The following is a 27935-nucleotide window of genomic DNA, read 5'->3' on the forward strand; positions in this document are numbered from 1 at the left end:
TAATGGTAAACGTTGCATTTCCCAAGCGTTTCAGCGAGTGATATTAATTCTCATTTTATGAGCTCGGTTACATTTCAATCTTGTTATTTAATCTTTCATTTCTTAGTTTGCAAACTCCATTTTACTGCTGGGAAGAAATTATAGGAGGTTTTGCATAGAAGATATGTGTACTTAGGTATAATTTAAATACTTACTAGCTATTTATTCCTAAATTCCTGGCTTATTGCATTGAAAGAACTCATCAAATTGTTGCAGCAATTCTTGAGATTAGAGCATTCAGGCAAACAAGCTTTTCAACTGTAATAATTATTAGTATAAGATGCGGAAGAAGTAAAAAATATTTTTCACTACACACTAACACGTATATCATTGAATAACCACTACTTTTATTAATGATCCGAGCCTTGGCAAACGTTCATACGTTTTATATAAACAAACTATGGAAAATAACTTTGATATCGAAGCTGTGGTTTTGTGAAACTATATTTCTATGATCTATTTGCTACTAATAGATACGAAATCTTCCGTATGTCAGTTCTGAACCTTGAAAACTTATTGAAAAATAGTATCAAGGAGCGACTGCCTATCTGACCTCCTCAACCTAGTTAACCGGGTAAGCCAATACTGTGAAACTGGTTGTCAGACTTCAGGCCTTCTCATTACCCGTAAAGACTACCAAAGATGTCCAATGACAGCCGGGACCTACAGTTTACTCGGCCCTCAATCACCACCATGAAACTTGTCAGTAATAAACTCATATGTAGGTTACACATCAGAATAACATACAGGCTTTTAGGCTATAGGTACACACAGTGTGAGTTTTTTTTTATATAACGTGCATCTATCTATCGTAATCTTTGTAGACAACTAGCCGTTTTCCCACGAAGTCACCCGCGTCCTGTGGGAACTACTGCCCGTACCGGGATAAAATATAGCATATGTGACTCAGGAAAAATGTAGCTTTCCAACAGTGAAATTATTTTTAAAGTAGGTAGATTCATAGCATTTATGGTACAAAAGCACAAACAAAATCCTCTTTACAAACATATGTATTAAGTACAGATTACAATAATCTCTAAAAAAAGTGTCTACAGGAACATTTAAAAGATCTATAAGAATAAAATCTTGATTTGACTTGAAACTAAGAACTTATTTGTAAGTGAAAAGCTGAGACATAATGAAGATTTTCCGAGCTACCTAATAGCTACGTCGCGGTCACAGCCAGTCCGACGGTCGTCTTCTACTTGAGCCGACTTGACGGGGATGCGGTTTTCGTTTCATGCCTTTCAGTGTTCATTTCAGTTTTACTAGACCGCTTTTGAGAATTTAGATTTTAAGTTTATGTTTCTTGCTAAGTTTTAGGGTTTTATAGTGAGTTTGAGTTGTTAACTTATTATTTGGTCTTTAAGGTTTTTTGTCATTATTATTAGAAAATTAGGTTATTTTTGACAAAAGTAAATGTTTGTATAAATTCAGGAATTCTTGAGAATATTGCGAACTTGTACTTAGTTCTTCGATGATTTTTACAAAATGTTATTTAATTGATAGTGTTAGAAGAATTCATTTAGTTAATTAAACCCTACTATACTGTTCACTATACAGAATTAACCAAATCACTGCTTTCGAATACTTAGTTCAGAAATGTTATTTTCATGTCACAGAAAAACCGAAACTACAGTCTACTAGCTACAGTCATAAAAATCGAAATATCCACCAAACTACCTTCGCACCTTCTCGTTAGTACCACGTTCGAAATTCAAACCGTCCTAAATTGTATGTCAAACAAGACTGCAACGAAACAGCCAGAGCTAGGTATTAAAAAAAAAGTATACGTCAACCGGCGTTGACCAATCTCTTTGCAGAAAATGGAAAAAGAAAAAATGCGATATTTCTCCGTTAACGATGTATCTGTCTATGCGTTTGAAGTGTATGGTGTAATACAATTTTCCTCCTACTAGCTTCCGTTAGCGCTTCCATGCGCATCCTGAGGGAACAACTTCCCGCTGCCGGATAAAAAGCCTGTATGTTATTCTGATGTGTAACCTACATATGAGTTTATTACTGACAAGTTTTGTGTTGGTGATTGAGAGACGAGTAAACTATAGCTCCCGGCTGTCATTGAACATTTTTGGCAGTCGGGTAGTCAGAAACCAGTAAGTTTGACAACCAGTTTTACTAAGGGGTATTGCTAAGGCAGTCGCTCCTTGTAAAACACTGGCACTCCGCTACATTCGGTTAGACTGGAAGCTGACCCCAACATAGTTGAGAAAAAGGCTAGGCAGATGAGGGACCAATGTTCATACATTTGAACTTCAAAACCTAATAACTGGCAAAATTCTAATATAAGTAGAATTGTACATTGAATAGGAATAAACCACAATAGGTAATATTGTGAATAATAACGTATTAACGCTGGAAGCCTCTCTTTGATGAGTAATTAATTTCAAAATACAATAGTTAAGCTGTGAGAGCATGGCTAGTATTAATTTGTTAAATATTGCTTATTGATAAAATAAATAAGGGCAATGCACTGAGTTTCATCAAGCCCAGTGTTATTTTTTATATAGCAATACGATGTCTGTGTGAGTACGCAATGTTAATTCAGTACTATTTATAAATCAAAGAAAAATCAGAAACACATTAGAAGAAAAATGACAGAATTTTGTAACATGAGCTCTTTTTGCAGAGTCTCATACATTCCATCGAATTGTTGTGCATATATTAGGCTTATTATTTAATTTAGGTACATTCACCACACACACGCACAAAAAATACAACAAATTAAAAAAAAAACTTTTAAATGCCTACTGACAATAACTTAAAAATCCTTCTACCATACAACAAGACAGCTTTAAAATATTTCCACATTTCCAGCTCTTTACCTACGGCAGCCATGTTTTTTTAGTCTCCCTCAAACAGGGGTACTTGCCCGGAACGTTACCCCTAACGTAACATTGACCTATTTCGCGCAACCCCTGAATTTAAAACACCCACAGTGCGCACAGCGATCAATAGAAACTTGCAACACGAAAATAAAGACTAGTTTAATGTGAATATCGGTATCTAATTAGAAATGGTTGACTAGAACGTAGAATTACCAAATATTTTTTATGATAAAGAATTTTATTTTTGACCTGGTCATCTAAATGTGACAAACGACCCCAATGTGTTTGGTAAAAGTATAGACGTAGATCCAAAAATCGTAACAGTTCCCACCGTAAAAGTCCTACAAACAATCCTATACAGCCAATTACAGTATTAAATAAATACACTTAATAAATTCGTCAATTAAACACTTCACTAAATAAATATAAATATTGTACTTACACCGGTAATACAATAACGGTACAAAATTTCGACGCAGCAGCTGAACGTATCCAATTTCCGAACAAACCGAAATATTTGCGTACACTCGCTATTCGATTCGTGTGGGATTTTTTAAAACCACATACAGGTATTTATTTAACTCATTTTCGTATTTATCTGCTGTATAAGCTTTCAGCAGCTTTTTATACTCAAATATCTTTTAAGTGCTTGGAAATAGCTGTTCCCGCGGATCCACCCGCATACGGGGAAAAATGTTTCTGCCTCGTAATATTAATAAAGACTAGTCGTTTTCGCGCGGTTTCACCCGCGTCCTATTGTAACGTCTGCTTGTATCGGGTTGAAATATAGCCCATGTTATGCAGGAAGAGAGTAGCTTTCCATCAGTGAAAAAAAATTTCAGATTGATTCAGTAGTTACTGAGCCTTTGGGTACGAACAAGAAAAGAATGATTACTCTTTATTATTTTATCCGCAAATCTGGACCCGGATAAAAATTAGTATAAATATGTCCTTTCTCAAGCTTTAAACTACTGTACTGTCTGAGTACCAATAATGGTATTCAATATTAATGGCTTCAGCGTAAAAAGAGTCACTTTCTCAAGGATATTTCAAACATCGATAATAGTGGAAAAGAGTACTAACTTCTTGGTTTTGCTAGAAAAAGTCAGTTAAATAAACGCCTTAAACGGCTCTCTGTAAACAGATCTTGAAAAGGAAAATTATTTAGTACTGAAAAATATCTGCGGTCAAAGGAATGCATTTTAAATATTGCTGTTTGCCCAGTAAACCATTTTAGCTAGCTAAACATTTTACTCCGAACTTTTATTTTTTAATCTACACATTTTTGATTAGGTAGTTTTTTGCAACGTAGTATATTTAACGCTTGCATGTAAATTGTTAAATCTGTAATTCTGGTTTAAATAGGAATGCTTCTGCATGATTGGCATATTAACATTTGGGTATTAATCACATACTCTTCTCAAATATCATGGGCTATATTTTATCCCGATACAGATAGTAGTCTTACGGTACACCCAGGTAAAACCGCGCGAAAACGGCTAGTTTTTTCTACAATATATTTTGACCAATTTTTGTACAGAAAGTAATTTTTATTCCCATATTTTATTTGGTAGTAAAGAGATACCAGTATATATCTCTGGACTTTTATGACCGACCATTAAAACGCTGATATACAACAGTAGTTAAAGGACATTATGACGTCACAAAATGTCTTCTACAAACCAGAAGATAAAGACATTCTCTAATTATCTCGTTTTGTTTGACAAAGAAGTTGTTTATCAAAATTACTTAAGTAATTACTGTACAAAGAATGCTTGTTTTGTTACTTAAATAAGTTACAAAAAAAAAGTTGGCTGTTGGGTAATAATAAACTCTTAAATATATTAATTGTAAACGTGTGATCGGTGGAATAACGGAATTCAATATCATGGTGGCCGTGGGCAACCAAACAAAAAAGATAAAACAACAATACGTGACCATTTCGAGCCTTTTACTAAAAGCTTGAATGCCATTTTATTAAAATAATATTTCATCGAGTGTAAAATTCTCATACGCGGGAATATGATCAAGTTACATTGTTATTCGGAAAGCATAAAAATATTCCTAGTATAAAATCTGAAAACTGAAATTAAAATGCATCTGTATTTCAGCACTCATCATAATTGTGGCTTTTTATGAAAATTTAATTTTACAAAAAGTAAAACTATAAAATATTAAAAATTTTTGTTCGTTCAAAAGATTTTCACACTAATGAAATATTACGAAATTGGCCGATAATCCTTCAAAGGCTTCAGCAAACTGGAGTCAGTCGTATTTTAAATAATATTTGACTTAAATATTCTCAATAATTTTCCCTTTTAATTTAAAATGCTGAGTGTATTAAATTTTCACATATCGAAATGAGCGTATCTTTTACTTTTTTAATAGTACTTATACAAAATGTGAAATTAAAAATCATTATATTCTGACAACGTTCTGTAATCGCAGCAAAACCCGGGGAAACTTAGCTACACGCTTTTCAGATAACTCATTTCCCTGGCTTGGAAGTGTCAACTGAATTAGATAGAGGGTAAAATGTAGACCGGTGGTGGGGAGAGGGGGGAATTAGTTTCCCCTACTTCACTTAATAATTTTATAGGTATCTCACGAAAGCGTGTGAGTCATACTTGCATGTAAATGCACTTGCAGAGACAATGGTAAGATCAGTTGTCAGAGTTTCTAGCTTCTTACTAGCTGTAACGACTGCCAAAGATGTTCAAACGACAGCTGATACCAACCAATTAAAAGTGCTTTCCGAAACACGGAAGAACTCGTCATGACAAGATGGCCACCTATCCACGGACCGAACTCCACGACCTCTTATGATATTTTTGTGTAAATGAAATTGATTGTAGTTAATACAAACATTAACATAAATAATGATCTGTGCCGACATAAAAACATTGTTCTATATTTCTAACCACAACTCGCCCACTAACTGATAACCATCACGAATCAGAACGCACTTAACCCTTTCCAAACCCAAGTACTGGGCGAAGCGGCACTCCGCTAGCCTAACCACCGCCATTGTGACCCATCGGACCGGCCGATGACGTCACAACCCTTTCAAACACCACATTGTTTGAACGCATAGCCGCGGCTTATTACCCTAGCACAGGGATGACAAACCTTTATTGGTTTGCTTGATAAATGTAAAACCTTCGTTAAGTTATTTCCTTTACAAGTAATCTATAGGTATGTTATCACGATGAAGGTAACATTATGCTAAGTTTCATTAGGATCTGTTTAGTTAAGTAAGCCTGCGGAAGAAACAAACATACTTCATTGTTGAGCGTAAAAACGGACATACTATACTCAGAAACTTTCACCTGTAGGTATAATTGTGATATTTAGACACTTATAGAAAAATACCTATCTATAAGTTGTTTCTTTTTCTGAATGAAACACTCGTCACTTGGCACATGATGGGATATAATAAAGCGCTTACGTACTCAGACGTAATCACAACTTAATAATAATGACATAGCCAAATATTCTTGGTGGTATGTTGACGCGTGCCAATGGTTGCCCACCCCTGCTTTAGTAGCTACTACCTAATTATCACTAACAGTTGTAGGGCCGACGTTAATTGTGCGTGGCTCTCTTTTCGGGAAGTATTTAGCTTTCAATGCAGTTGGTTCAATGGAATTTTCAAAAAAATAATGTCGGAAGTCGTTGCGTTGTAGTAGTCGTAAGGTTCTATTATTCAAAATAGTCAGTGTATTCTCGGATTTCAATGGTTTCATTCCTCTCCCGTAACAACCAACCTTACATGGCGATCCTGCCTAAAACATAACACGCTATAGAGCCGTGCGTGTGTGCTCCATACACGAACAAAATATTTCAAACAATCAGTGGAAAGACTCACTTGTCTTCTGAGATGTACCTATAATGTCCAGGTAACTGGGTTGAAGAAGTCAGACAGATAGTCGCTCCATGAAAACATTGGTACTCAGCTGCATACTCATTTCATTGGGACTGAAATATTTATCGGGATACCGAATCCTCTAACTGGAAGTCAACCCCAACACAATGAGGGAAAGGCTAGGCAGATGATACTGTCTTTCAACATAATTTATTACCTGTATACATTTGAACTCATCAATGTGTGCGTGCTCAGTTCACGATGAGTAACCCAGTGACTCACGCGCAGATATCTAATGTAAACAGAGCAATGATTTGTTTTGTTTGTTTATGCCTAACTCTGGCGGCCTCTGAGAGTAGTAATGACTGTGAGTTAAAGAGTCTTGATGAAAGTACATTTTGTTTGATGGTGAATGAGTTGGATATTTGAAAAGAGTGCTAAAATTAACACTAATTTATCTTACAGTAGTTTATAATGTACACGAAACATCTTAAACACAATATTATTTATCAAAATGTCCTCTTTATACCCAACGACATATTTGTTAATATTCTACATTCACCCAAAACCGACAACAAACAAATACAATAACACCTTAAAAAAGAATATTGAAAAACTTTTCATCTTAACGTTTTAAAAAAGAATATTGAAAAACTTTTCATCTTAACGTTTACTTGACCACAGAAACGTCACTGCCACTGACCCCACTCAACCACATCACAAACACAATTAATTCCCCCATTATGGGTAAAATACCAATTTCCCCATTCCCCCGAACCTGTGTCTGTCAGCTGAGTGAAGCCAATGGCATGTCCTACATGAAAATTAGCATCGCTTTGATATGCAGATGTAGGTACCGAACTATCAGAGTTAATCAACGCAGTTACCTCTCTGTTTACATAAATGTTTAATCTATGGCGTTCATTTTATAAATTAGACTGTTTTTCTGCATTTTAAAATGGGATTATGAAGTATTTTTTAAAGTGATTGTACCCCACGTTTTCCCGGTCCCTTGAATACCATTTTTTGTGATTGGGTAAAAAGTATAGCCTGGGCAAGCTTAGGTTTTTTTGACTCTGGTTTAGAGTAAAATTCATTTTAATCAATTGAAAAGTTTTTGACTGACACTAAAGACTGACAGACAGAGTAACTTTTCCATTTATAATATTATTTACTAAAGATTTTGTAAATATGTAGGTACTAATGTTTGTTTGTTTTATTTTCAGGTATATAAAAGCGAGTGTTTACCCAACTCGGGGTAAGTAATGCTGAGCTGAACAAACTTCTTCGCCCAGCGATTGTATGGCAAAGATAAATCTTGTAATATCGCACCTAGATTTAATATTATGGTAACATTTCCTAAGCTTTTAGACTCTAAGGTGAATTAAGATTTAATATTTTAGTACCTACTACCATTTTATACCCTACCGTTTTAGGTACCGAAAATGTAATTTATTTTAGGATTATTAACATGACTAGGTGTGGCTACATGAAATGGTATTTTACATAATTTCAAAGGCATTTTGTACTTTTTCTGCACGCAAAATATATTCTACTGTGTATCCGTTAACGTAGTGAAAAATTCTGAGAATTCCAAGTTACTCTTATAATAATGAATTTAGAAATATTCTACGAAAGATTTGAAAAATGGAAATACATTTTCATGTTTAAATCTACGAGTTCATTTTGTATTTGTTTAGACAAAGTTTTTTGAATGAAATAATATTTTTCCTGCTGAGACTCTACTTTTGAAAGCGAAGTATTTCTTTGTTTGTAAAGAGGCCATTTGAAAATATGAAAAGTGCAAAATGCTAGCTTTTTAATAATAGTACAAAGTATAAACGATTTATTTAGGAGACATACATAATGTAACAAATTTTGACACGAAAAAAAAACACATTATTAACAGCTTAGACAAAAATTTTAGACATGATTATGTAAAAAAATTCAATTGTTTTTAAGATCCCGAAACGTACTAAAAATATCTCAATCGATAGAGCAAAAATAAATTTCTTGTTTAAAACTACTTCCCACTAACTATCCTTCTTCACATTAGTTTAATTTATAGTCTAAAGTATCTTTAGGTAGGCACATAGGTTATTGTTTAACTCATCGGTATAAATATGAATCACTAATAGGTATCAATAAGAGTTCAACAATATCTGCAAACTGACTCACCCCGGAGGAAGTGAGAAATAATAATTTATTTTTATAGCGAGATAAAAAGAATTCTGATATAATGTGGAAGAATTGGAACATAATACCTTCACCCTCACTTCTTTGTGTGGCGTCACCATTTATCAGACCCCATTGATATATTTTCTATCATTTTTTCGATATACCAGGAAGCATACAATCAATTGATTTATTTCGGATACCACGGTCAATATGACTGTTTACAATAGAAAGTAGAAATTTCTAAAAAAAAAAATCTTACGTCATATAGCGCAAAAAGAATGAAAACAACGTTCAAATATTGAAAGCAGAAAATTAAAAGTACACTTTTAACTCCAGTACAGTTAAATTCATAATTGAATAAAACGGCAGCTTAAAGTTTTAATAAATCCACGTCCATTTTCAGTTCAGAACATGCCGATACAAAACTTGTTAACCTTTTGAACGACGTCGGCGGTACGTATACATCAAACGAAAATATATCGGTAAATTAAACCGGAATTTCACATAACAGAGCAAATTGAACGAACTGAATGAAAACGTTCATGTTTTTAATTTACGCTATTCAGTTGTATGGAACAGGCATTCATATTTAATCGCATGAACTAATTAATATTTCGTACGTTAAATGAGGAATTGGGCAATAAATATTTTGTATTCTATGTGAATCTGATTCATTAGCTATCGAGTCATTAAAATTCATATAAGGTAATTATGCAATAATCATACTTGTATTTCATATCATTATAAAATTCGCTCGCAGCATCCACTGCATGCAATAAATTCTTTCATAGAAACAGATATAGAATTACTTACCAAACAATTTAATACAATGAATCCCGTTCAATCTGAAAACAAACAAAAAAACCTTTAGTTCACCACTCGTACATTCTAGATTGCGTGTACACTAGGGTGGAGCGATTTTATTTTTTTTGAATTTTTGCTTCGGCATACCTGTATAAAGTTGCTATTTTAGGTCATTACTAAATACGAGAAAGCTCAGTTTGTTTACGTCAAGTTTAGAGGTGCCCCCATCATCGTAAAGTTTTGAAAATTTGCGCAAATTCCATAAAATCGCAAACATTGTATAAACTCGGAATTATATTCTTAGCGATGCTTTATTAGTGTAAACTAAACAAGATTGAACTGGAAACGTGTTTGTTCTGATCGGTAGGTTCCCTCTCATCAAAGAAATGGCATTAGCCAACTCGCGCGCGTACACGAGCTCACTTGTTTGTCGTGCACTTAGGTACTTGACACATCGAATCTGACGGCTGGGAACAAATACATATATTGTAAGTAATATTTTTCACATTCAAAACTTGCAGTTTCGGTTATAACCGTAGTACTATTAAAAGTATTCTTTGTCTTAATTACAGAAATATGTTGCAAGTTAAAACACGACAAATGTCAAGCTGTCCTGCCTCTGGTTTGCCAGAAAAGTTGCCTGTTTCCCAGTTACCAACTTACAACGACATTATGAAATATTATTTATTTATCAAAAATGAATTGAAGCCTGATATAGCAACAAAAGAGCCAACAGTTCATGAAATATCTGAAAGGCTGGCTCAAGAAGTTTTATAAATATGGCAAAAATCGTCGCTGCCAACTGTAAGTTTCAAAAGAATCCTACAATTGATTCGCGTTTATCATGACAAATACAGATGCTTACTGAAACCATATCGAGGCCGTCAAACGGACATTAAATACCAAGAAAAAAATAATAAATTCATATCAGACTTTTCATTTCTTTCATTTCTTTGATATTTGTAGCTGCAAATGCAAAGTTATATCGGATTGTAACTGTCCTAAAGAATGTCGCATTCCCAAGGAGGAAGTTGTTTTTTTATTGGATCAAAGAACGACCAGAAAAATGATAATAGGCGGTGTCGATGTGGCTACAGCGGCAAAAATAAAAAAAAGCAAGAAAGAAAAGAAAAAGCTTTATATCGCAGTAGAGAGGTAAACTATTTTGATAAACCTTGTTGTTCTCGTTCATTGACTGATGATTTGGTAACAGAAAGCAGCAGCTCATGCGATAGTTTGCTTGTGCCATCTACTAGTCCTCAGTATAAAAACCCAGAACAGGTAAAACATAAAGCTTCGCCACCTAATAAAAAAAAAACGATTGAATTTAACCTCATTAGCTCTTGCATGCGATCGTACTGGAGTTTCGCATAGAGCCGCTGCTATTATAGCTTCTTCTGTCTTGAAAGATGTTGGCATTATTGAAACCTTGAAAAATGTGGTCAAGAACGGTCTCAGTATGTGTCAGATTATTGATTTTCCATGTCACACTCAAGCAGTAGAGCGCTGCATCAAGTTGGTGACAGAAGCATCAAATGCAGTTTGTGGAGATAATAAAAGAGACGGTTTCATTAGAGCGAGACTGCTTTCGCGTAAACGAATGCCTACTTTTAATACGAAAAATCAGTTTGATATTTAAGTTTGCTTTTTTAATGTTTAATTTTTGCAATAAATAGAAAAATTGGATTTTTTTATATTTTTTATTTTCATCTCCTCTGGGGCACCTCAAAATATTGCGACTGGTAAGTCAAATTTTGTACACTTGTTTTGAATATTATAAGACAACTTTTCATCCCTATTCCGTTGAGAAAAAACGATTTTTTTTTTGCTCCATACATTTTCGCTCCACCCTAGTGTACACTGCTGTAAACAACAACGTGGTAACCTGCGTTCATTGTTATGAAGGTTCCGTATTGTTAGAAAACTTTTGAAACGCGAACCGTGTTCGTAATTTCAAGCATGATGTGGCGGGATATGAAGAAGCTCTAACAAGTGCTCGAGGGTTGTTAATTAATACAGCTTGCTAAGGAAACTAGCTGCAAAGAAAGCTGGATATTGTGGCGTAATTTTATCGTAGAATACTTCAGTGAAGTGGGTGGCAGTATCTATATGGGACGATCGTAGTTCAAGTGGAGTCTTTCTACTAGAGCTAAATTCCTCAATATTATTAGCGTCGATAGTAGTAAAAATTCCTACTATTTTGCATGCCTTGATTCTGAGTTTGATCTGGTTTGAGTATCTGGTTTATAAGACTGAAAAGGCAGCTTTTAATCAGAAAATCGATTACTTTTAGTGGAAAAACCACTGAACAGCCGATCTCTGGAATTCTCCAAGATGATTCTAAAAAAACTAGCTTTCCCACCACGTTTCTATACCTACAAACATACGTCCTATTTCCCATAAGGGATGGCCGATACTAAAATATATTTTCCAACATCCATCTATATATCTGCATAGATACACATAAGCGATATACGATCGTAAACCACCGTACATATATCTCAAGAGAGAACGCATAAACCACAGAGTCAGAAAAGATGAACGGAGATTCCATAATGCGGGCGCCTTCTTCTAGGTCAAATACGTACGGTAGCCATGACCAAAACGATCAGTTATGAGTGAACTAATAAGGCGATCGGGATCTTTGAGACATCAACGGTTTTTGGTGTTACAAAAAATGATCGGCTCCAAAGAAGACGTATGAGGGCGAAGACAGTAACGTTCCTCATCCCCCGCAGACCCGCATTTTGGGATGTTACTTTTTTAGGATATTTTCCACTATGGCACCTCCGCTAGTCATTTTGTTCTCCATGGCGTCAACACACATACAAACATATATCTACGTGTTTCAGATGTGTGAGTAAGAGTACATTTTCATGGCCACATAATTAGTTAGAGTCGTTAATGAGTTTAAATACAGCAGTCAAAAGTACAAACGCATACACAAAACAGAGCAGCTTTGTACGAGTTACCATGTAGATACGGTATGTGAAATACCGAACTAATTAGCTTACTTATAGGTATTTAAGTTTATGTAACTGCTAATGTGATGGGAAAGGTGAACTGTTCTTCAAAACTCCAGTACATTATATGCCAGCTATAGCCCAAGGTTTCACCTATGTTTGGATGTAAACTTAGTGCCTAAATTATCTCTACCACCCGTTTAATTATTCACTGCCAATTAAAGCCTCGAATATCTGTCTAACCGCGGCTAGTTATATTCAATCATTTCATTACTTATGTTAAATTAGTATTAAGCTTCAATTAATTCAAATAAGTAAATACAATTAAAGAATCGTCCATTTTGAAAGAACAATCGATTCTGTCTCATAATCTTTGGCGCACGTCATCACTGCAGCGGTCAGACCTTTTACGCATATTTATAACGACGCGACTCAACGGTGAGTAATTCTGCAATTACTTTTGTACATAAATAAACATTATTTATTGTTTTCTTTATATTTATGACAACATTATGCAAGTGTATTAATTTGTATTAACACAAGTTTTACTGTTCATAGAAATATGACAATTCTGGAGATATAAAATTAGTATTTCTAGATTAAAATTAAATATTATTATCTTGGATTCATACATGTATTAAAAGCTAGACTTATTGCAAACTACATAGTTATTATGATAAAGTGAAGCTTTAACCTTGACCGTTGCACAAGTAAGAAGTTGTAAACAAAATAATAAGAAAAATATAAAATATGTCTGATAAAGTTTCCATGCAATATAGCGATAATTCAACACCTTTAATGATATCAGAAGCTTTAGAAAACAAGATAATTTACTTTGCCTCGTGCAACGCAGGCGGCATCATTTTACCTAACTACCTATCTGTGCACTGTAGGTATAGTCTTTGATGAATATCTTCCATGCTTTCAAGAAGCAGGATTTTCAATGTTTAAACAAAACTACTTTTACGGGTTTTATCGCGGTTATATTAAGATTATTTAATCCCGACGTTTGTAATTTAACAAAGTAGTAATACAGTCAGGCTTTTACTGTAAATAAAAACGTGGTAACGCAATTTAGTGAAATTATTTTGTGTTTTAATAAAATATTTCACTGAAAGCAAAGTTAAAATGTAATTTAACTTTAACTCAATAGAGTTATTAAAGTAAAAGTACCTTTCAGTTAAAATAACAAAGTTATATAGTAGTTTTCTATAAGCTAAAATTATTGCAAAACTTCGCGAAACCGTAGTTTTATTAACGCTGGTAATTTTGTATTACTGCGTTTTCAAATAACGCGCTCTTCTATGAAATAAATGGGTCTTTCAGCGTTTGTTTCTACAATTTCCACGACATAATATAATTACAGTGTTAATAAAGACGACCTCTAGTATTTTAATAACCTATTTAAATAGAAATTTAAAAATAGGGTCTATTTATAAATTGTTAAAGCTTTTATGTTGTTGTTTAAAATCTCTATAATTTAGTAAATTCATGTCAAGGCAACTGAAACATAAACTTTTGAGTACCGGAGAAGTACCCGGTGACCCAAAAGACCAAGGGACCATATTTTATTACCTGAAAGCGGTAGAACGTGTGAAGGTCAAATTACAAGGGTCTACAGGTCGACATAATCTTGTGTCAGAACCCAAACCTTAAAGGGAGCACACCTTTTGATGTAATTTCGTAGTAGCTTAATAATTCCCCGTAATTTTACTTAAATTCTACGTGTAAATACAAAAAAAAATATAACACCTTATTTCTGTTTAATATTGTAACAACTACGACAAATATTTGAGCATTTATAAGAGCAAGTACATAAATGACAAATTATTCGTGTAATATTCTCAATGGTTCGTATCATTGAGAAAATTATGCAATTTCAATTTTCATTTCACCTTTAGGATTGTTAAATTTCCAGTAAAGTCCTTTTGACATTACGTATCGTGTGTGGGAGCGACCATTATTAATTTACGTAATTAATGTAGGTAACTGACGTAACTCAATAATGAGTCATTGACACTGTCAAACTGAGGGGCTCGTGATCCGAAGGATAAATCAGAGTATGCTGGCCTTGGGTTGCTATCCAGTCTTACTAAGGGGTTAGTCTGGTAGCTACGTTGATAGAGAGATAGGTGAGTATAACCGTGAAAAATAATCAATATTAAACATTCTAGGATAAACGTATGCACAATTAAACTGTGATACTAAAAATATCATTATCATCTTCCTGCCCTTATCCCAATTTTATTTGAGGTCGGCGCAGCATGCTTTCCTTCCATACTCTTCTATCTGCCGTCATCTCAAAAGTATCATTATAAAAATATGGTAAAAAAGATGATCTCCCTAAAAATAGCAAACCTTACAAAAATAACAACAAATGATTTTGAATGATACTTATTTATTTTACCATTTTCATTTAATCAAAATTCGTAGAAATTGTTTAAATAACGTAATACGCTTACTTTCCCCGAAGCGTTTCGGCCCAGGAATATCATACCAGCTGATCTAAATATAGATTTTAAATTCTGCAAAAAAAATAATATTAATATTTTATTTTTGAGCTCCAAAAATTTAAGTTGGTTACCGGGTAGTTGCGACAATCTATGTGGGTGTATTGGTGTACTTTTAATAAAAAGTGGGCTGTTTGGATAGCTTTTAGATAGAAAAGAAGCACACTAAAATTAAAAAGCTATTTCTGTTTAGGTGGTTAATTAATTTTGCCATTCCTGTGACCATAAATAATTTCAATTAATCCTAGGATATCAAAATAAATAATTACTTATAGCCTTAGATTCACACATTAATTCTAGTCAAAAGCTAGTGTCCTCTAATACAATATTAGACATAATAGTTATTTAGGACATTTGGTACAAGTGTACAAATGACGATTTCGCTCACAGCTAGATGGATTTGTCCTTACGTCAATATGGAGTCATTCTAGACTTATTGTGGGTAGTACAAACGTTTATTTGACTGGGCTTGTAGTTAGGAATGACTGTCATTCATTTGTTAGTCTATACTCTTATGTACTAATATCATAAACGAGTTAGTTTGATTGATTAAATGCGCTAATGTCAGGAACTACTGAACCGATTACAAAAATTCTTTCAGCGTGAGATAGTTTGTTTACTCGGGTACATGGACTAGTTTCTGGTGTTATGAAATCATATGACTAGAATTTATGATTATTTTGTTTGTTTAACTTTCACATTAGGTAATTTTATACATCGAAACATTTATAATGGCCCATGTATTAGGATAATCGGCCCGCAGTTAACGCATCGAGAACAATGGGAATGGGCATATAACATTATATGTAAGTATAACATTTTCAACTTGAAAATATGCTTATCTTGTCCTGTTATTATTTCCATAACTAAGCATTATATTAATATCACAAATACAACGGGGCATTGTATTGCAAAGGGGTCGGTTTTCCTCAACTGTCCATCTCGCTCTTTCTCTCGGAAATGTAATATGTCTCTCTCTTTTTTCCATGCTTGGATTCATCATATTAATTGATGGTGCGGGGTCATCATTTGGACTGAGTTTATCCCTTTGTTCTGCTTGCCAATGGGACTTTAATTTAGTTATATAAATCATGACAATAGCTACATTATATTTTCGTTTGTCTATCAAATCAAAAACAGGTACAGTTACTTGTAATAGCCGCAAGAGCCAATTAATCGTAAGATACGCTTGGAGCAGTCATAAATGGACCATCTTGTTTTGTTGAGCTTTCGTGTTTCAGAAGACATTTTGAGTCCCGGGTGTTTAAACTTTGGCAATCGTTACGGGTAGTCAAAAGTCAAAAACCCTGACAACCAGTCTCACTAAACCTATTTAATTATAATTGGTTACTTTAAATAAATAAAAAAAACTTAAGTTGAAATGTGCGCAGAAAAGCACGAAAAACAGTACTCTCTTCAGTTAAATATAGGAAGCTATTTTTTCCTACCTGTTCATATAAATCAGGGAAAAGTTGAGTTCGTAACAAGCTTTTCTGCCTAAGTAACCCTTTTTAAGAAATGGGAATTTATAAAACAAAGTTCATGAACTTTTTTAGAAGAGTTGAGTTTTTTGAGAGAAAGAAAAGACTTATTTTCAACCCAACATGTTTTTATAGCAAATACTTTAAAAACTTTGGAGACTTAAAAAACCTGCGAAAGGAATCATGACTTTTTTTATTTTCGTTCTTAAAAAGTTTTCAGTTTCCGCGGGTCTCTAGTAACTTGGCGGGTTTCATAACATTGTAGTTCGCAAAAATATATATCTAAGTACTCCGTGGGCGTTGCAGAAAATATTTTTGAAATTTCCTTTTGTGGATGTTATTCTGCTTGCACTTTGTGTAGTAAAAATAACATTTTATATAGAAGCCAAAGAAGCTTCTTTTGACGCTGACCGTCAATCTGTAACAAGTACATAAGTAGTAATTAAGTACCTACGATTTATAATAGCGCCAAGTTTTATCAAAACCCCTTGAAAAGTTTTGGAGTGAAAGATCAACTAAATGTCCACATTCACTAATGTATGTATAGTACGATAACAGAGAGACGCAAAAGCGATAGTAAAACGTACTACAAAATTCCGCAAAGTTAAACTCAATAAAACCTAAATCTGTCTCAAACCGACTACAAATAAAAGAGAAAAAAACTACCGTGTCATTAAACTATCCGGACACCAGAAAAACTTTCAGCTCCGGTCTACGTTTCTCATTCCCGGATAATCCGGGATTACAACGGCGGGATAAACACCGATCCCGCTCCCCGGGAATGCAGATACGAATTCAAAAGAGGCTTTGATTGCGTAATTGTATAGCCTCCCCCTAGTGGGGAGTTAGGGGGAGTAATCGAATTCCCGTTATTTAAGGGAAGTTCTAAATTCTTTGTGTCATTGTTTGGGAATGTTAGAGTAATTGTGTTTGTACTTGATCGTGATTTCTAATGTACTAGTTGTTCCTCGCGGTTTCTGCCCCGTTCCGAGGCGAGGGAAATACTTCCCGCTCCCGGGTAAAAATTGAGAATGTCTTTTCTTGGGCTCGCATTTACTAACCACATTTTGATATTTAGGAGCAGTGTAAACAAAATAATAAAAAGCGTCAATGGCTAAAGGAAAAATGCATTTTTTCACAAGAATATGACGCATACACGAAACAAAAGTAAGCTGAATACAAAAACTACAATTTCTTAGTTTAACTCCATACATTCGTTACACAAAAACCAAGGCCCAGTCTAAATTTAGCCTACATATTGAACATTGTTATTGCATTACAGCGCTAATTAAACTCTGGATATAGCTCATTGTGTTGTGTCTGGATTAATTAGGCCAAGACGACCGCTGTTCAATTAGGTACCATTTCAATGAGGAAGTTTGGTAGCGAAAGATTTTTGGAGTTTGGAGGTGAGGAAATATTTTTTGATATAGAAGTTGGTAGTTTTTAGATATATCTATTTGATTTAGAAACAACTAAGAATTAAATGTTGGATATTTTATAGGAGGAACTAAAAAGAGATGGGTAAGATAATTAGACACGGTGGATGTTCTAAAATACTATAGGGCTGCAAATAATATCGATTGTAAAATGACGCTACAGAGAATAGTGTGGAAAAAGAAGACATGTTGCGTTGACTTCAAATAAAATTGGATTAACGAGTGTTAAGGAGTAATAAGAACAAATATTTTATTTTCAAGGGTTTCCAATCACTTACCTACTCCACATCAAAAAACATGCTACACATACACAAATAAAAATTCCAAAGAACACATTAAAACAACATACGAAATCGAATCATTCACCCGAATATAATTATGGTACTGTTTGTAAACACCATTCCAGCGCAACGAATCTAAGACTTGACGTCATCAAACGAATTGGGATGGCATTGGTATCATCAGAGGCACAAGGAAGTGAAGAATTTAAAATTGTGGAGAAAATGTATGAAGGACTTGTGAATGTAGATTAATTTTCATCTGATTCGGTAATTCTTGGCCAGACTGGAGATGACTGAGAATTGTATAGCTTTTTTGATAAATCTTTAAATACTAGACAATTTGTGGAGTATACTTTTTAGGTCCTAACTAGTAAGGGTAATTGATAAACAAATACAGGAAACTTGACTCACTATATAAAACAAATGTTTACTGAAAGATCAGGAAAACCTATAAAAATACCACAGTAACATTTCGACAAACTCATCTTGACTTGTCATTTTATGCCAGTGCGGGAAGTAATTTCCTCAGGAAGCGGATAAAAGCACGGCTTTTAACGAGTAGCAGTACCAGGTAAAATGTTAGAAGAAGGTTAGAAAAAGTTAGCAACGGTTCACAAAATCCCCAATCAAAATAATCAGATTTATACATCCAAGCAATTTTCTTCCTTAGTGTTATAAATAAGAGTAACACATGGCGTTAGAGTCCCGTACATTTGGCCCGGTTGCGTACATTTGCGCGTTCGCTCCGTAACCCAGTCAGTCGCGGTATTTTTAGCCAAATGTACTGAAAGCGAACCGTGTCGATACGGATTAGTAAATGGTGGATATGGCAAGTTTCAAGTTGAGAGGTACACTTTTTAAACGATAAAAAAAATAGATTTGTGCTTTTATGTTGTTTTTATATTATGGGCTATTCAATTGCTGTTTTACTTGATAATTTCGGCAACGTTTGTTTTGAGCAATTTTTTCATTAAAATAAAAAAGTTGACTATCCTTTTGGATGTTGCAAAACTTTTGTATTTCTAAATCCAGAAATATAGGAAAACAATTTGTCTCTTTTTTCTTGATTCAACCTAGAAAAAAATATGACGTTCATGTTTTAATTTAGGAACTTCGAAAACAAACAATGCTTCATGGCGTCACTCGAAAAACACAGTTTCCAAAAAACTGAACACATAATGTAAACTTAATTCACCGTTTCTTACACAAAAACTATAAACAATAGAGTTTTTTGTTTGTCCGTCTGTCGCAAAGGAAATCCTCTGCTTTATTCTCAAAATTGTTCGGTAATTTTGGATTTTAATTACAATTATGACTAAGAGAGGTCAAATGAGAGGTGACTAAGTATACTAGCTACCGTCAGTGGTTTCACCCGTGTTGCGTGAGAACTTCTCCATACACCAAGTAAAAAATCCCCTGTATGCATGTAGCCTTCGTCCATAAATGGGCTATCGTACACATTTTTTTTTATCAGCCCAGTAGTTCCAGAGATTAGCTCGTATTAGCAAACAAACAATAGAGCTTCATAATATTAGTATAGACGTATCATTAAATCTGTTCTAAGAAGTAAATAAATTAGTACATGTTTCCGATAATCATTAATATCATTGCATTGCATATTTATTTAAGGCAGCAATATTAATATTACTTCGAATAATCCATGGTTGGAAATAAGGATAATTATTTAAAGCTATTACAGGAAATAAGGTCGTTTAAAACGATTAATTACTTATTTATTTCAACCAATTACGTTATTTTGATCCTCTTCATGTAATATGAACTTTCAGTTTTTATTACGTTTTCACTGTAAAACTTTGCTTGTATAGTAAGTTCAACTCAGTCGTGCGCGCGGCCTTATGTGTGGGTAACCCTTGTACATATACAGTGACTTTGTGTGCGTGACAAGAGGTACAGTCGGGTACAATACAGTTATTTAGGGGTTATATACGGGTGTTTAAAGAAAAACAGTTATTACGTAATTTTATGTTTATTTATTTATAATGATTATGAATCGCTACTTGAAAAATCAAATGATGAATTTTCGGATTCGCTACTCCAAGGTGAAATTATAAATTCTGACTCCATGTCAATTATTCTTCTTTTTTCTTTTGTACATGTCGACAAGTAGGTATTACCCCACATCCCTTCATCAATTTGACTTAAACGTTCATTTATGAGTGTCATTACTTCCGTCTTATTTTGGTCGACATTGTGCGAAGCAATAAAATTTTTTAAAATTCCCCACACATTTTGTTTACATTATTATACTAGATTATACCTCTTTTTACATTCTTAGTCCCCACTTTTATTTATTGTCCGCGTACCCCGAGCTAGAAAATATGTAAGGAGTATTTAATTCTTAGATACTGTAAATGTCAATTTGAAAAGACGTATGAGAAAATAATGAAAAACTATATTTAATAATAAAAAGCTTTGAATGTTGTTTCATTTTTTTTACCTGACTCCTTAATAATTTCTCCGTGAATACCTAACTAGCATTTTCGTAAACGACTGTACCCATAACAAAAAGCGATAAGAACACGTCATGCTCGGACGACGTCACTGTCACACAAATGAAAGTTGTATATTTACAAGCCGACGCACACATAGGGCCGCGCGCAAATCTGAGTTGAACTATCTATACCTACAAAGATTGTATATAAAGATATGAGCATATGCATGAAAGTAATATAACACAACATGGAGTTTCTTGCCCGTTCTTCTCCATAGGAAGCTACTTATGTAATGGGCAACTATCTAGAATCAAAATTTATATTTTTCACCATCATATATAAGTGCTTGTAAAGGCCTAAGAAATAAATGATTTGACTACCTGCATCAGATCCGGCTCAATTTACTGTCTGCGGAATTAACGCTACATATTTTTCCTAACATTTTATAAAATATATGCCATATCCAAAAGTTTCTTGATTCCCCATAGTATTGCAATGGTGCCTCACATCAGATTAGCCTTGACGGCCATGATAGGCCGTTTTAAAGTACTACACATGTTTCATTCAATATCAATGAAAATTTCACAACGGATATTGTGCAACCTACATTTTGGTTTAATACAATGAAAAGTGGATGTATGTTTGTTGCGAAAGGAGGTATTTGACATGGGTATTGTGGTAAAATTAAATGTTTTGTGTATTTTGGTGATTATCATCATCTGCCTATCCCCACTAGGTATGCTGCGGTGGAATTCTAGATATTGATATGACTGCGTGACAGACTATCTGGCTTCTCACTACCCCTTACGACTGTGACCAACAGTAGCCTAACATCCAAAAAGATTTAATACAGGTAACCTACGTCTTTGCTCCTTCAAAACAAACTAATAACGACAAATACTCCAAAACTACTAAACGTCGATGGGAAACACACATAACTAGTTCAAACCAAATACTTCCCAACTCAAACGTAACTCGCATGCAATTGCAGCTTACTCACACGAGTACACGTCATTACCGACCCAGGCTCCTCGACTAGCGACGATTATACTAAGCACGGAGTAGGGAAACATGAGCAGAGATGCCATAATGTAGCAGAGATGTCAGTTCCTTCGGTGGACTTGACCAAAACGATCAGTTACTAGAGAACTAATGAGGAATTTGGCTTCTCTGAGACGTCAACGATGTAAGGGCGAAAACAGTAACGTTTCTCGTCCTCCATAATTATATATTATATGCTATGCTATGATAGGAAATCATCAAATGACGCCTTCTGCTGTGGGTAAGCAGCGTGATTGAATGTCAGACTCCTACTGACTAAAACGCCTGATGTTCCTTCATAGGCCTTCTATGTACCAGGACCGCTGTCACTCTTTCAAACAATCCCGCAGCTTCGTTATGTCACCTCTGCTAGTGATTTAGTTCTCCATGTCACAAAGTAACGCGAGCATAGTACAGGAGCTTAGCTCCGTTTACTTTAGAATTTGTTGAACAACTGTTTCTTTTGTGGCTGGTTTTTATGCGATTAAGTTGAAACTTTGAGCTTTGTTTACGTCAATATTAGTTGAAAGTTGCTTTTGTTGTGACTAAGTAGATCACTGTTTCATTTTAAGTGGTGAACCGTATCTTTTTTGAATAATTTAAATGTTTTAGCGACACAATTTACTGATGCCTCCGCGTAATTTTGTCGGCTTGTTAAGGTAACGAGTCTTACCGTAAGTGTCACTAGATATTCTTAAAAGAATCAGAAGTTATCACTACGTAAAATTGAGACGAAATTGACCCCCATTCTTCCTAGTCGATAAATCTAAGTAAACACAAACAAACATCTTATCCAAACTACTTAACTAGTCCACTACTTAAGTCTTCAATATTTACAGTTTAAACTACTTACAAATTCTAGATTTAATCCTTGTAGCGATAGAGGCTAGAAGTACTGCAAACTGCGCTTAATAACCAACTTCAAAATAATAAATCTTCTAAGAATACTTTGGATAGTTCTTTTACTTAAAGTCGTGGTTTATCTTCCATCTTATCTTTAAGTAATGAACATTTTATAATAGGGCAATATTTCTTTGTCCATAGCGATCTTGACACCAAAAAAAAATGGCGAAATTAGTCCAGCGTTTGCGATAATGCGATACCAGCTTTGTCAATAGTTTTCAATATTCTTTCTAAATTTTTTTTTGCTTTTAGGAATTACTTATTACTTGTATGGCAATTCAACAGATACGTTGATAGCATATTTTGAACGGCCTTTAGACTATAGATTCTATATCCTTAGAGAGATATATTCTATACCATTGAATATATCCGTCTTTGGGATGATACACAGGTTTCCTAATGGATATCGTGTTGCCCGGGTAACCGGGTTTGGGAGATAAGACAGGCAGTCGCTCCTTGTAAAACACTGATACACTACTGTATCCTCTTAGACTGGAAGCCAATCCCGACAACATAGTTAAGCAAAGGCTATACTGATGATGTTGGCGATGGTATATTTACGCAAAAGGACGTACTAAAACATCCTGATCATAATCTACCAAGCTGCAAAGACGCATAACTATCTTTATCTTTAAAGATCTTTAAACACTCAATAATTCCACTCGAGAAAGCATAATTTTCTCACATTCCGTAGACAGTAAGCTTCAGTTTGCGGAGACGGTCTGCCTAAGCTTCGCACTGCTTGTGTCGTCACGACCAACTCGGATCTATTCGTGACCAGAATTGTGGCAAACGATTAGGTTTGTGACGATGTTTGATATCGGGATCTTTGCGGGAATGTTACTGAGTTTTGGTGTGAAATAATTGTCTTAGTTTTTTGTTTGAGTAGTTGAAAACATGGCAGATAAGGTCTGATTTTCAGTAGATCTCACGAAGCATGCATCACAAAATACGTGAAAAATATTTCGATATACTAATTGTCTTAGGGAATCTTACATCGTTTTATTAAATTGCTTCTTTTCGACCGAATTCCCAAAATTCGATTTTCAATTCGGATGTTTATTATATTGTGCTTCGTTAAACTTGATTCTATAAAAGCTATTGTGATTGTAAGCTGTATACAAACCGACAAAAGAACTGACAATAATAAACTGAAAAAAATTAACTTACATAGTTGTCCCGGAAGTAATTAGTGACAAAATTTAGAATTACAAAACATTATGCATGAACTATATTTCAGAAAAAGAAACTTCAAAAAAAAACTTGTTATCTAAACTACTAGTTATCCGTAAACAAAACGAATTGTCATAAGTTTATAAAGACCAGGCAAAGACCTTTTAATAAATCGCACTATTTTACTTCACACGAAGATGTACTTGGAGCCATATCTAGGGCAGACCGTTGCCCGAGACGTGACCAATCATTTCCTAGGTTTTATTACGGGCCTGTGTTACTTAGAGTTCGTATTTTCTACTTTGAACGATAAGTTTTTATTCATATAGATAAGCAAAAGTACCTATATGTGGTATGTGACACATGAAATGTAAAGCAATGTGGGATTTGTGGGCTATTGAAGTTTTTGGGTGCGGAATGTGCTTAGTAGTTTTTTGATGTGGGTAAAATGCGGGTGGAAGTTTGTATTCAAAGTATTTATTTCTCATTCCCTGGAAGAATACATACAATACAGTTTTATGTACAGGACATAATTTCTGTACTAAATAAACTATGTTACTGGTTTTCTGTGAAATATTATTATACGAAGCAACATTTTTAGTTCGCGAAATGCAGCGTTGACCTTGGTTACTCGCTCTTTAGTGGGTGATGATTGCCGTTAGGGTGTCCACAGACTGACAAATTAATCGCAGCGACAACCAATGCGCTGCTGACTCTAAGTAGGTACTAAGCGTCCATGTATGGTTTTAGTGTTTTAAGTTGACTCTTAATACTTGTTTTATTATTAACACTGCTTGACACTTTACGGAATTGCAATCAATTGTTGAAAGTGTCAAAGAAAAAAACATTAAGATTATTTGTTTATTTACGCTATACAAAGAAATTGATTGTATTATTCCTCCCCCAAAAATATATATACGTTTCTTTTTTTTAACGTTCTTTCAACTTTTTTCGATGTTCAAAACGTTTTAATAGCCGGAACTGTGACGTATTTCTCAATTTCTCGAAGCTTACACGTTTTTTAAATCGACAAATGCTCAGTCGGTCTCGTGAAGTGTGTGACGACGATCTGAAGACAGATGTAGTGTAAGTGGTTCTGACAGATGGCTATATTGATAAAATCTTAACGACAGCAGATTTTGATGTTATGCCACGAGTGAACAAATGGCATGTTTGTCAAAAGCTGACTTTCAAGTAGTGCGATGACAGTCATGAGTCATAGTTTATAGGTAAATTAAAAGATTAATTAGAGCCTACGTATGAACGTGGATATGTTTGTAGTTTTAACTGCATTCAGTTAGGCAACAGATGCTGCAGTTTATTTATTTTAGAACGGTGCCGATAACATGTATATTTGCTTTCTTTAAGTATTTTTTTAACATCCGTAGTATTCCTTTTTTACCGACTTCCCAAAAAGGAGATTTAGTTAGTAAATCAATCAAGTCTTTCGAAATCTTCGGTTATAAACGCTGCGTTTTTATGCAGTGTGTAGCAGCCTTTAGTTACTCGTGTGAATGGCGCAAATATTTTCGTCCTGTCTCTCTGAGTGTCGAGTGTGACCTATGATTAGGTAGGGTTGTCAATACTCTAGAGTCAGAGTTCCGACGACCAGTTTTAAAAAGTTAGATGAAATAAGAACGTATATTAAAGCCTAACGACAGTTTGATAGTAGTACTTTTGACTTTGAAGACTTCACAAGCGTCGACACGTCGTACAATGTTTCGTCTTCGTGTATTTTCAGAGTTTACTCTTCAACTTAAGCAACACTTTTCTTTATCAAACAAATATTTTAGCAATTATACACAGAATTCTAGAGGAACACTTTTATCAAACAAATTTTTAACATCTTTACCTTAGCTTTCTTTTTGTCCTCCTACTTATTAAACAGTTTTTACCGTACCGTATAGGTAAAGATCATTGGATTTTTTACCAATAATCCTACATTTTTATGAAATGAATGTTCAACCTACATGACGGAACTTCCTTTACAAAAACCTTCTACTAATAACTTTAGTTTAATTAATCTCCTTTTTATATTTATTTCCACTTCCTCGATGAGTTCCCACATTACAAACAAATAGCGTAACAACCCTAAGACTTCACGCCGCCATGTTGCGTGACTCAGTGACAGAAATAGACGATAAACGAGTCCTTATGATTGACTGCATTTTAGTTTAGTTCATTGTTTATATTAACCGACGGGAATTTTGCTGTCTGTTTCTTGCAGTTTTTGAGAGTTTGTGCAAGTAGTTTTAAAAGAAGCTGTAGTTGCCATTTTTTGTGTTTTATTTATCTACGAATCGAATCGAATCGATCGAAAATAATTAGGTAAACTTTGTTTTGTATAAAAATTTGAATAAAGAAGTTTTAGATTTCAAAGTAATCTATACGTTGACGTAAAACGAGGAGCGAAATATTACGCCAAAATTCATAGGTAGTTAAATTCTGCCAACTAACATGAATACCGGTGTATGTCAGAATGCATTTACAATTTGCAGAATTTGAACTAACATTATAAATATTGCTCAAGGATTTAAAAAGAGCAAGTCCATAAAGCCCAACGTATTAATTAAAAACAAACTCTATCATCTTAGTCACAAAGTTAAAAATAGCTCCCACCACAGATTAGCAAGACGGCAACCATCTAATTGATAGCGATACTAATTAATCGCAAAGTAAACAAACAGTCGTGTTTATATTTATCTATGGCACGGGCTATTTTATAAGCCGTGACATGTGTGAGTCATGTGTAGGTATCATCGGCCCTTGGAACTTGTGACGTTTGAGGCCGTGATAACAATGTACTGGAATGTTTAGACTATAAGTACAAGTTTTTTTGTAGGTAACCACCAGTTTTCAGGATAAAAAGTAAGTATGCTAGGGTCTCGTAGGTGTCAATATTCATAAGTCTTAACTTACGAAAGCGGGTAAACTAAGCTTCTGTGTGTAAATATATATGTGCAACGTCTCTGTATGACCCCGTGACTCATGCATGTATAATATTATTTATACATACAAGTTTGGCTCACCCGCTGCTGTGAGATAAAACATCTATAAAGTAGTAAATTTTCTTCACATCTAACTAAAACTTTAGTATTCCTTCATAACATGGTTAATTCTATTTCCCTTCCAAAATCCTAAGCTACAAAATACCCACACAACCAATCAAACCATTTCCTAAAGTTACAAGCTACTCCTAACCCAATAAAGGTTCAATTCAGTGTCAAATTAGGCTCGCAGCGTTGTTAGTTCCGTGTAAACAACACAGCTTGAAGTTTAGCTTTAGCCATCAGAGTATACAACGGCTGGTTTTAGCTTTAGCCATCAGATGAACAGTAGGCTTCGGGCTCGGGGGATCAGACCGATGGGTAATGGAATAATTTGTTACATGGCTATTAAAATCGGGGCTGCAAGTCTATGTTCTGACATGGATTTTGTGGTGTGAGATAAAACTGTTTGTTGTTTTGTGTCTAGTTTTGGGATGATAATGTTGCTTTTTTTTGGAATAAAATGGGTTTGAAACGTGAAGTACTTTAGAAAGGAGTCGAACCTTTTTATGCAGTATAGCGTTTGAGATTCGATTGTTATAAATATGTATGTTTAAATAAAGTGTTTTGAAATATACATTAGCTATATACATTTAGTTTGTTTTAGTAATAGAAAAAGCATCCTTGCTATGAATCGGTTGGTTTGTTAATAGAACACGTTTTCTATTACAATCAAGTCTAACCATTTAGTAACTGAACCGTGAAACTACTTATAACTTCAAACATCATGATCTATAACTAAAAACAGCTTAAACCAACAATGTTCAGTAAAATTATCGCCAATTACCGCACCGGTGCAAAACGGTTTCTAAACTCATGACCTCTTTACACTAAATCGGTTTAACGCTAAACAAATCGATTTTCAGAGATTTGTTTGTGAAAAAAAATGAGTAGTTTTTGTCCACAAGAGTA

At 34.4% G+C, this 27935-nt stretch overlaps 1 protein-coding gene and 1 long non-coding RNA gene across 4 annotated transcripts in view; one reads left to right on the forward strand and one right to left on the reverse strand.

Moving 5' to 3' along the window:
* LOC110376548 (Krueppel-like factor luna) overlaps positions 1-27935 on the forward strand; it is a 128324-nt gene that overhangs the window by 69240 nt on the left and 31149 nt on the right. The window contains exon 2 of one of the 3 annotated variants that reach the window (XM_064043469.1): positions 7977-8008. The exons of the other annotated variants lie outside the window; for them this stretch is intronic. The gene's annotated coding sequence lies outside the window, so the exon portion shown is untranslated. The remainder of the gene's footprint in view (positions 1-7976; positions 8009-27935) is intronic. 3 annotated transcript variants of the gene reach the window in all.
* Positions 1-27935, reverse strand: part of LOC126054617 (uncharacterized) — an 83562-nt gene that overhangs the window by 23522 nt on the left and 32105 nt on the right. The window contains exon 2 of the long non-coding RNA XR_007511014.2: positions 9742-9773. This is a non-coding gene — a long non-coding RNA (uncharacterized LOC126054617). The remainder of the gene's footprint in view (positions 1-9741; positions 9774-27935) is intronic.

The sequence above is a fragment of the Helicoverpa armigera genome, chromosome 1, assembly GCF_030705265.1.
Source record: "Helicoverpa armigera isolate CAAS_96S chromosome 1, ASM3070526v1, whole genome shotgun sequence".
NCBI classification, from domain to species: Eukaryota; Metazoa; Arthropoda; class Insecta; order Lepidoptera; family Noctuidae; genus Helicoverpa; species Helicoverpa armigera.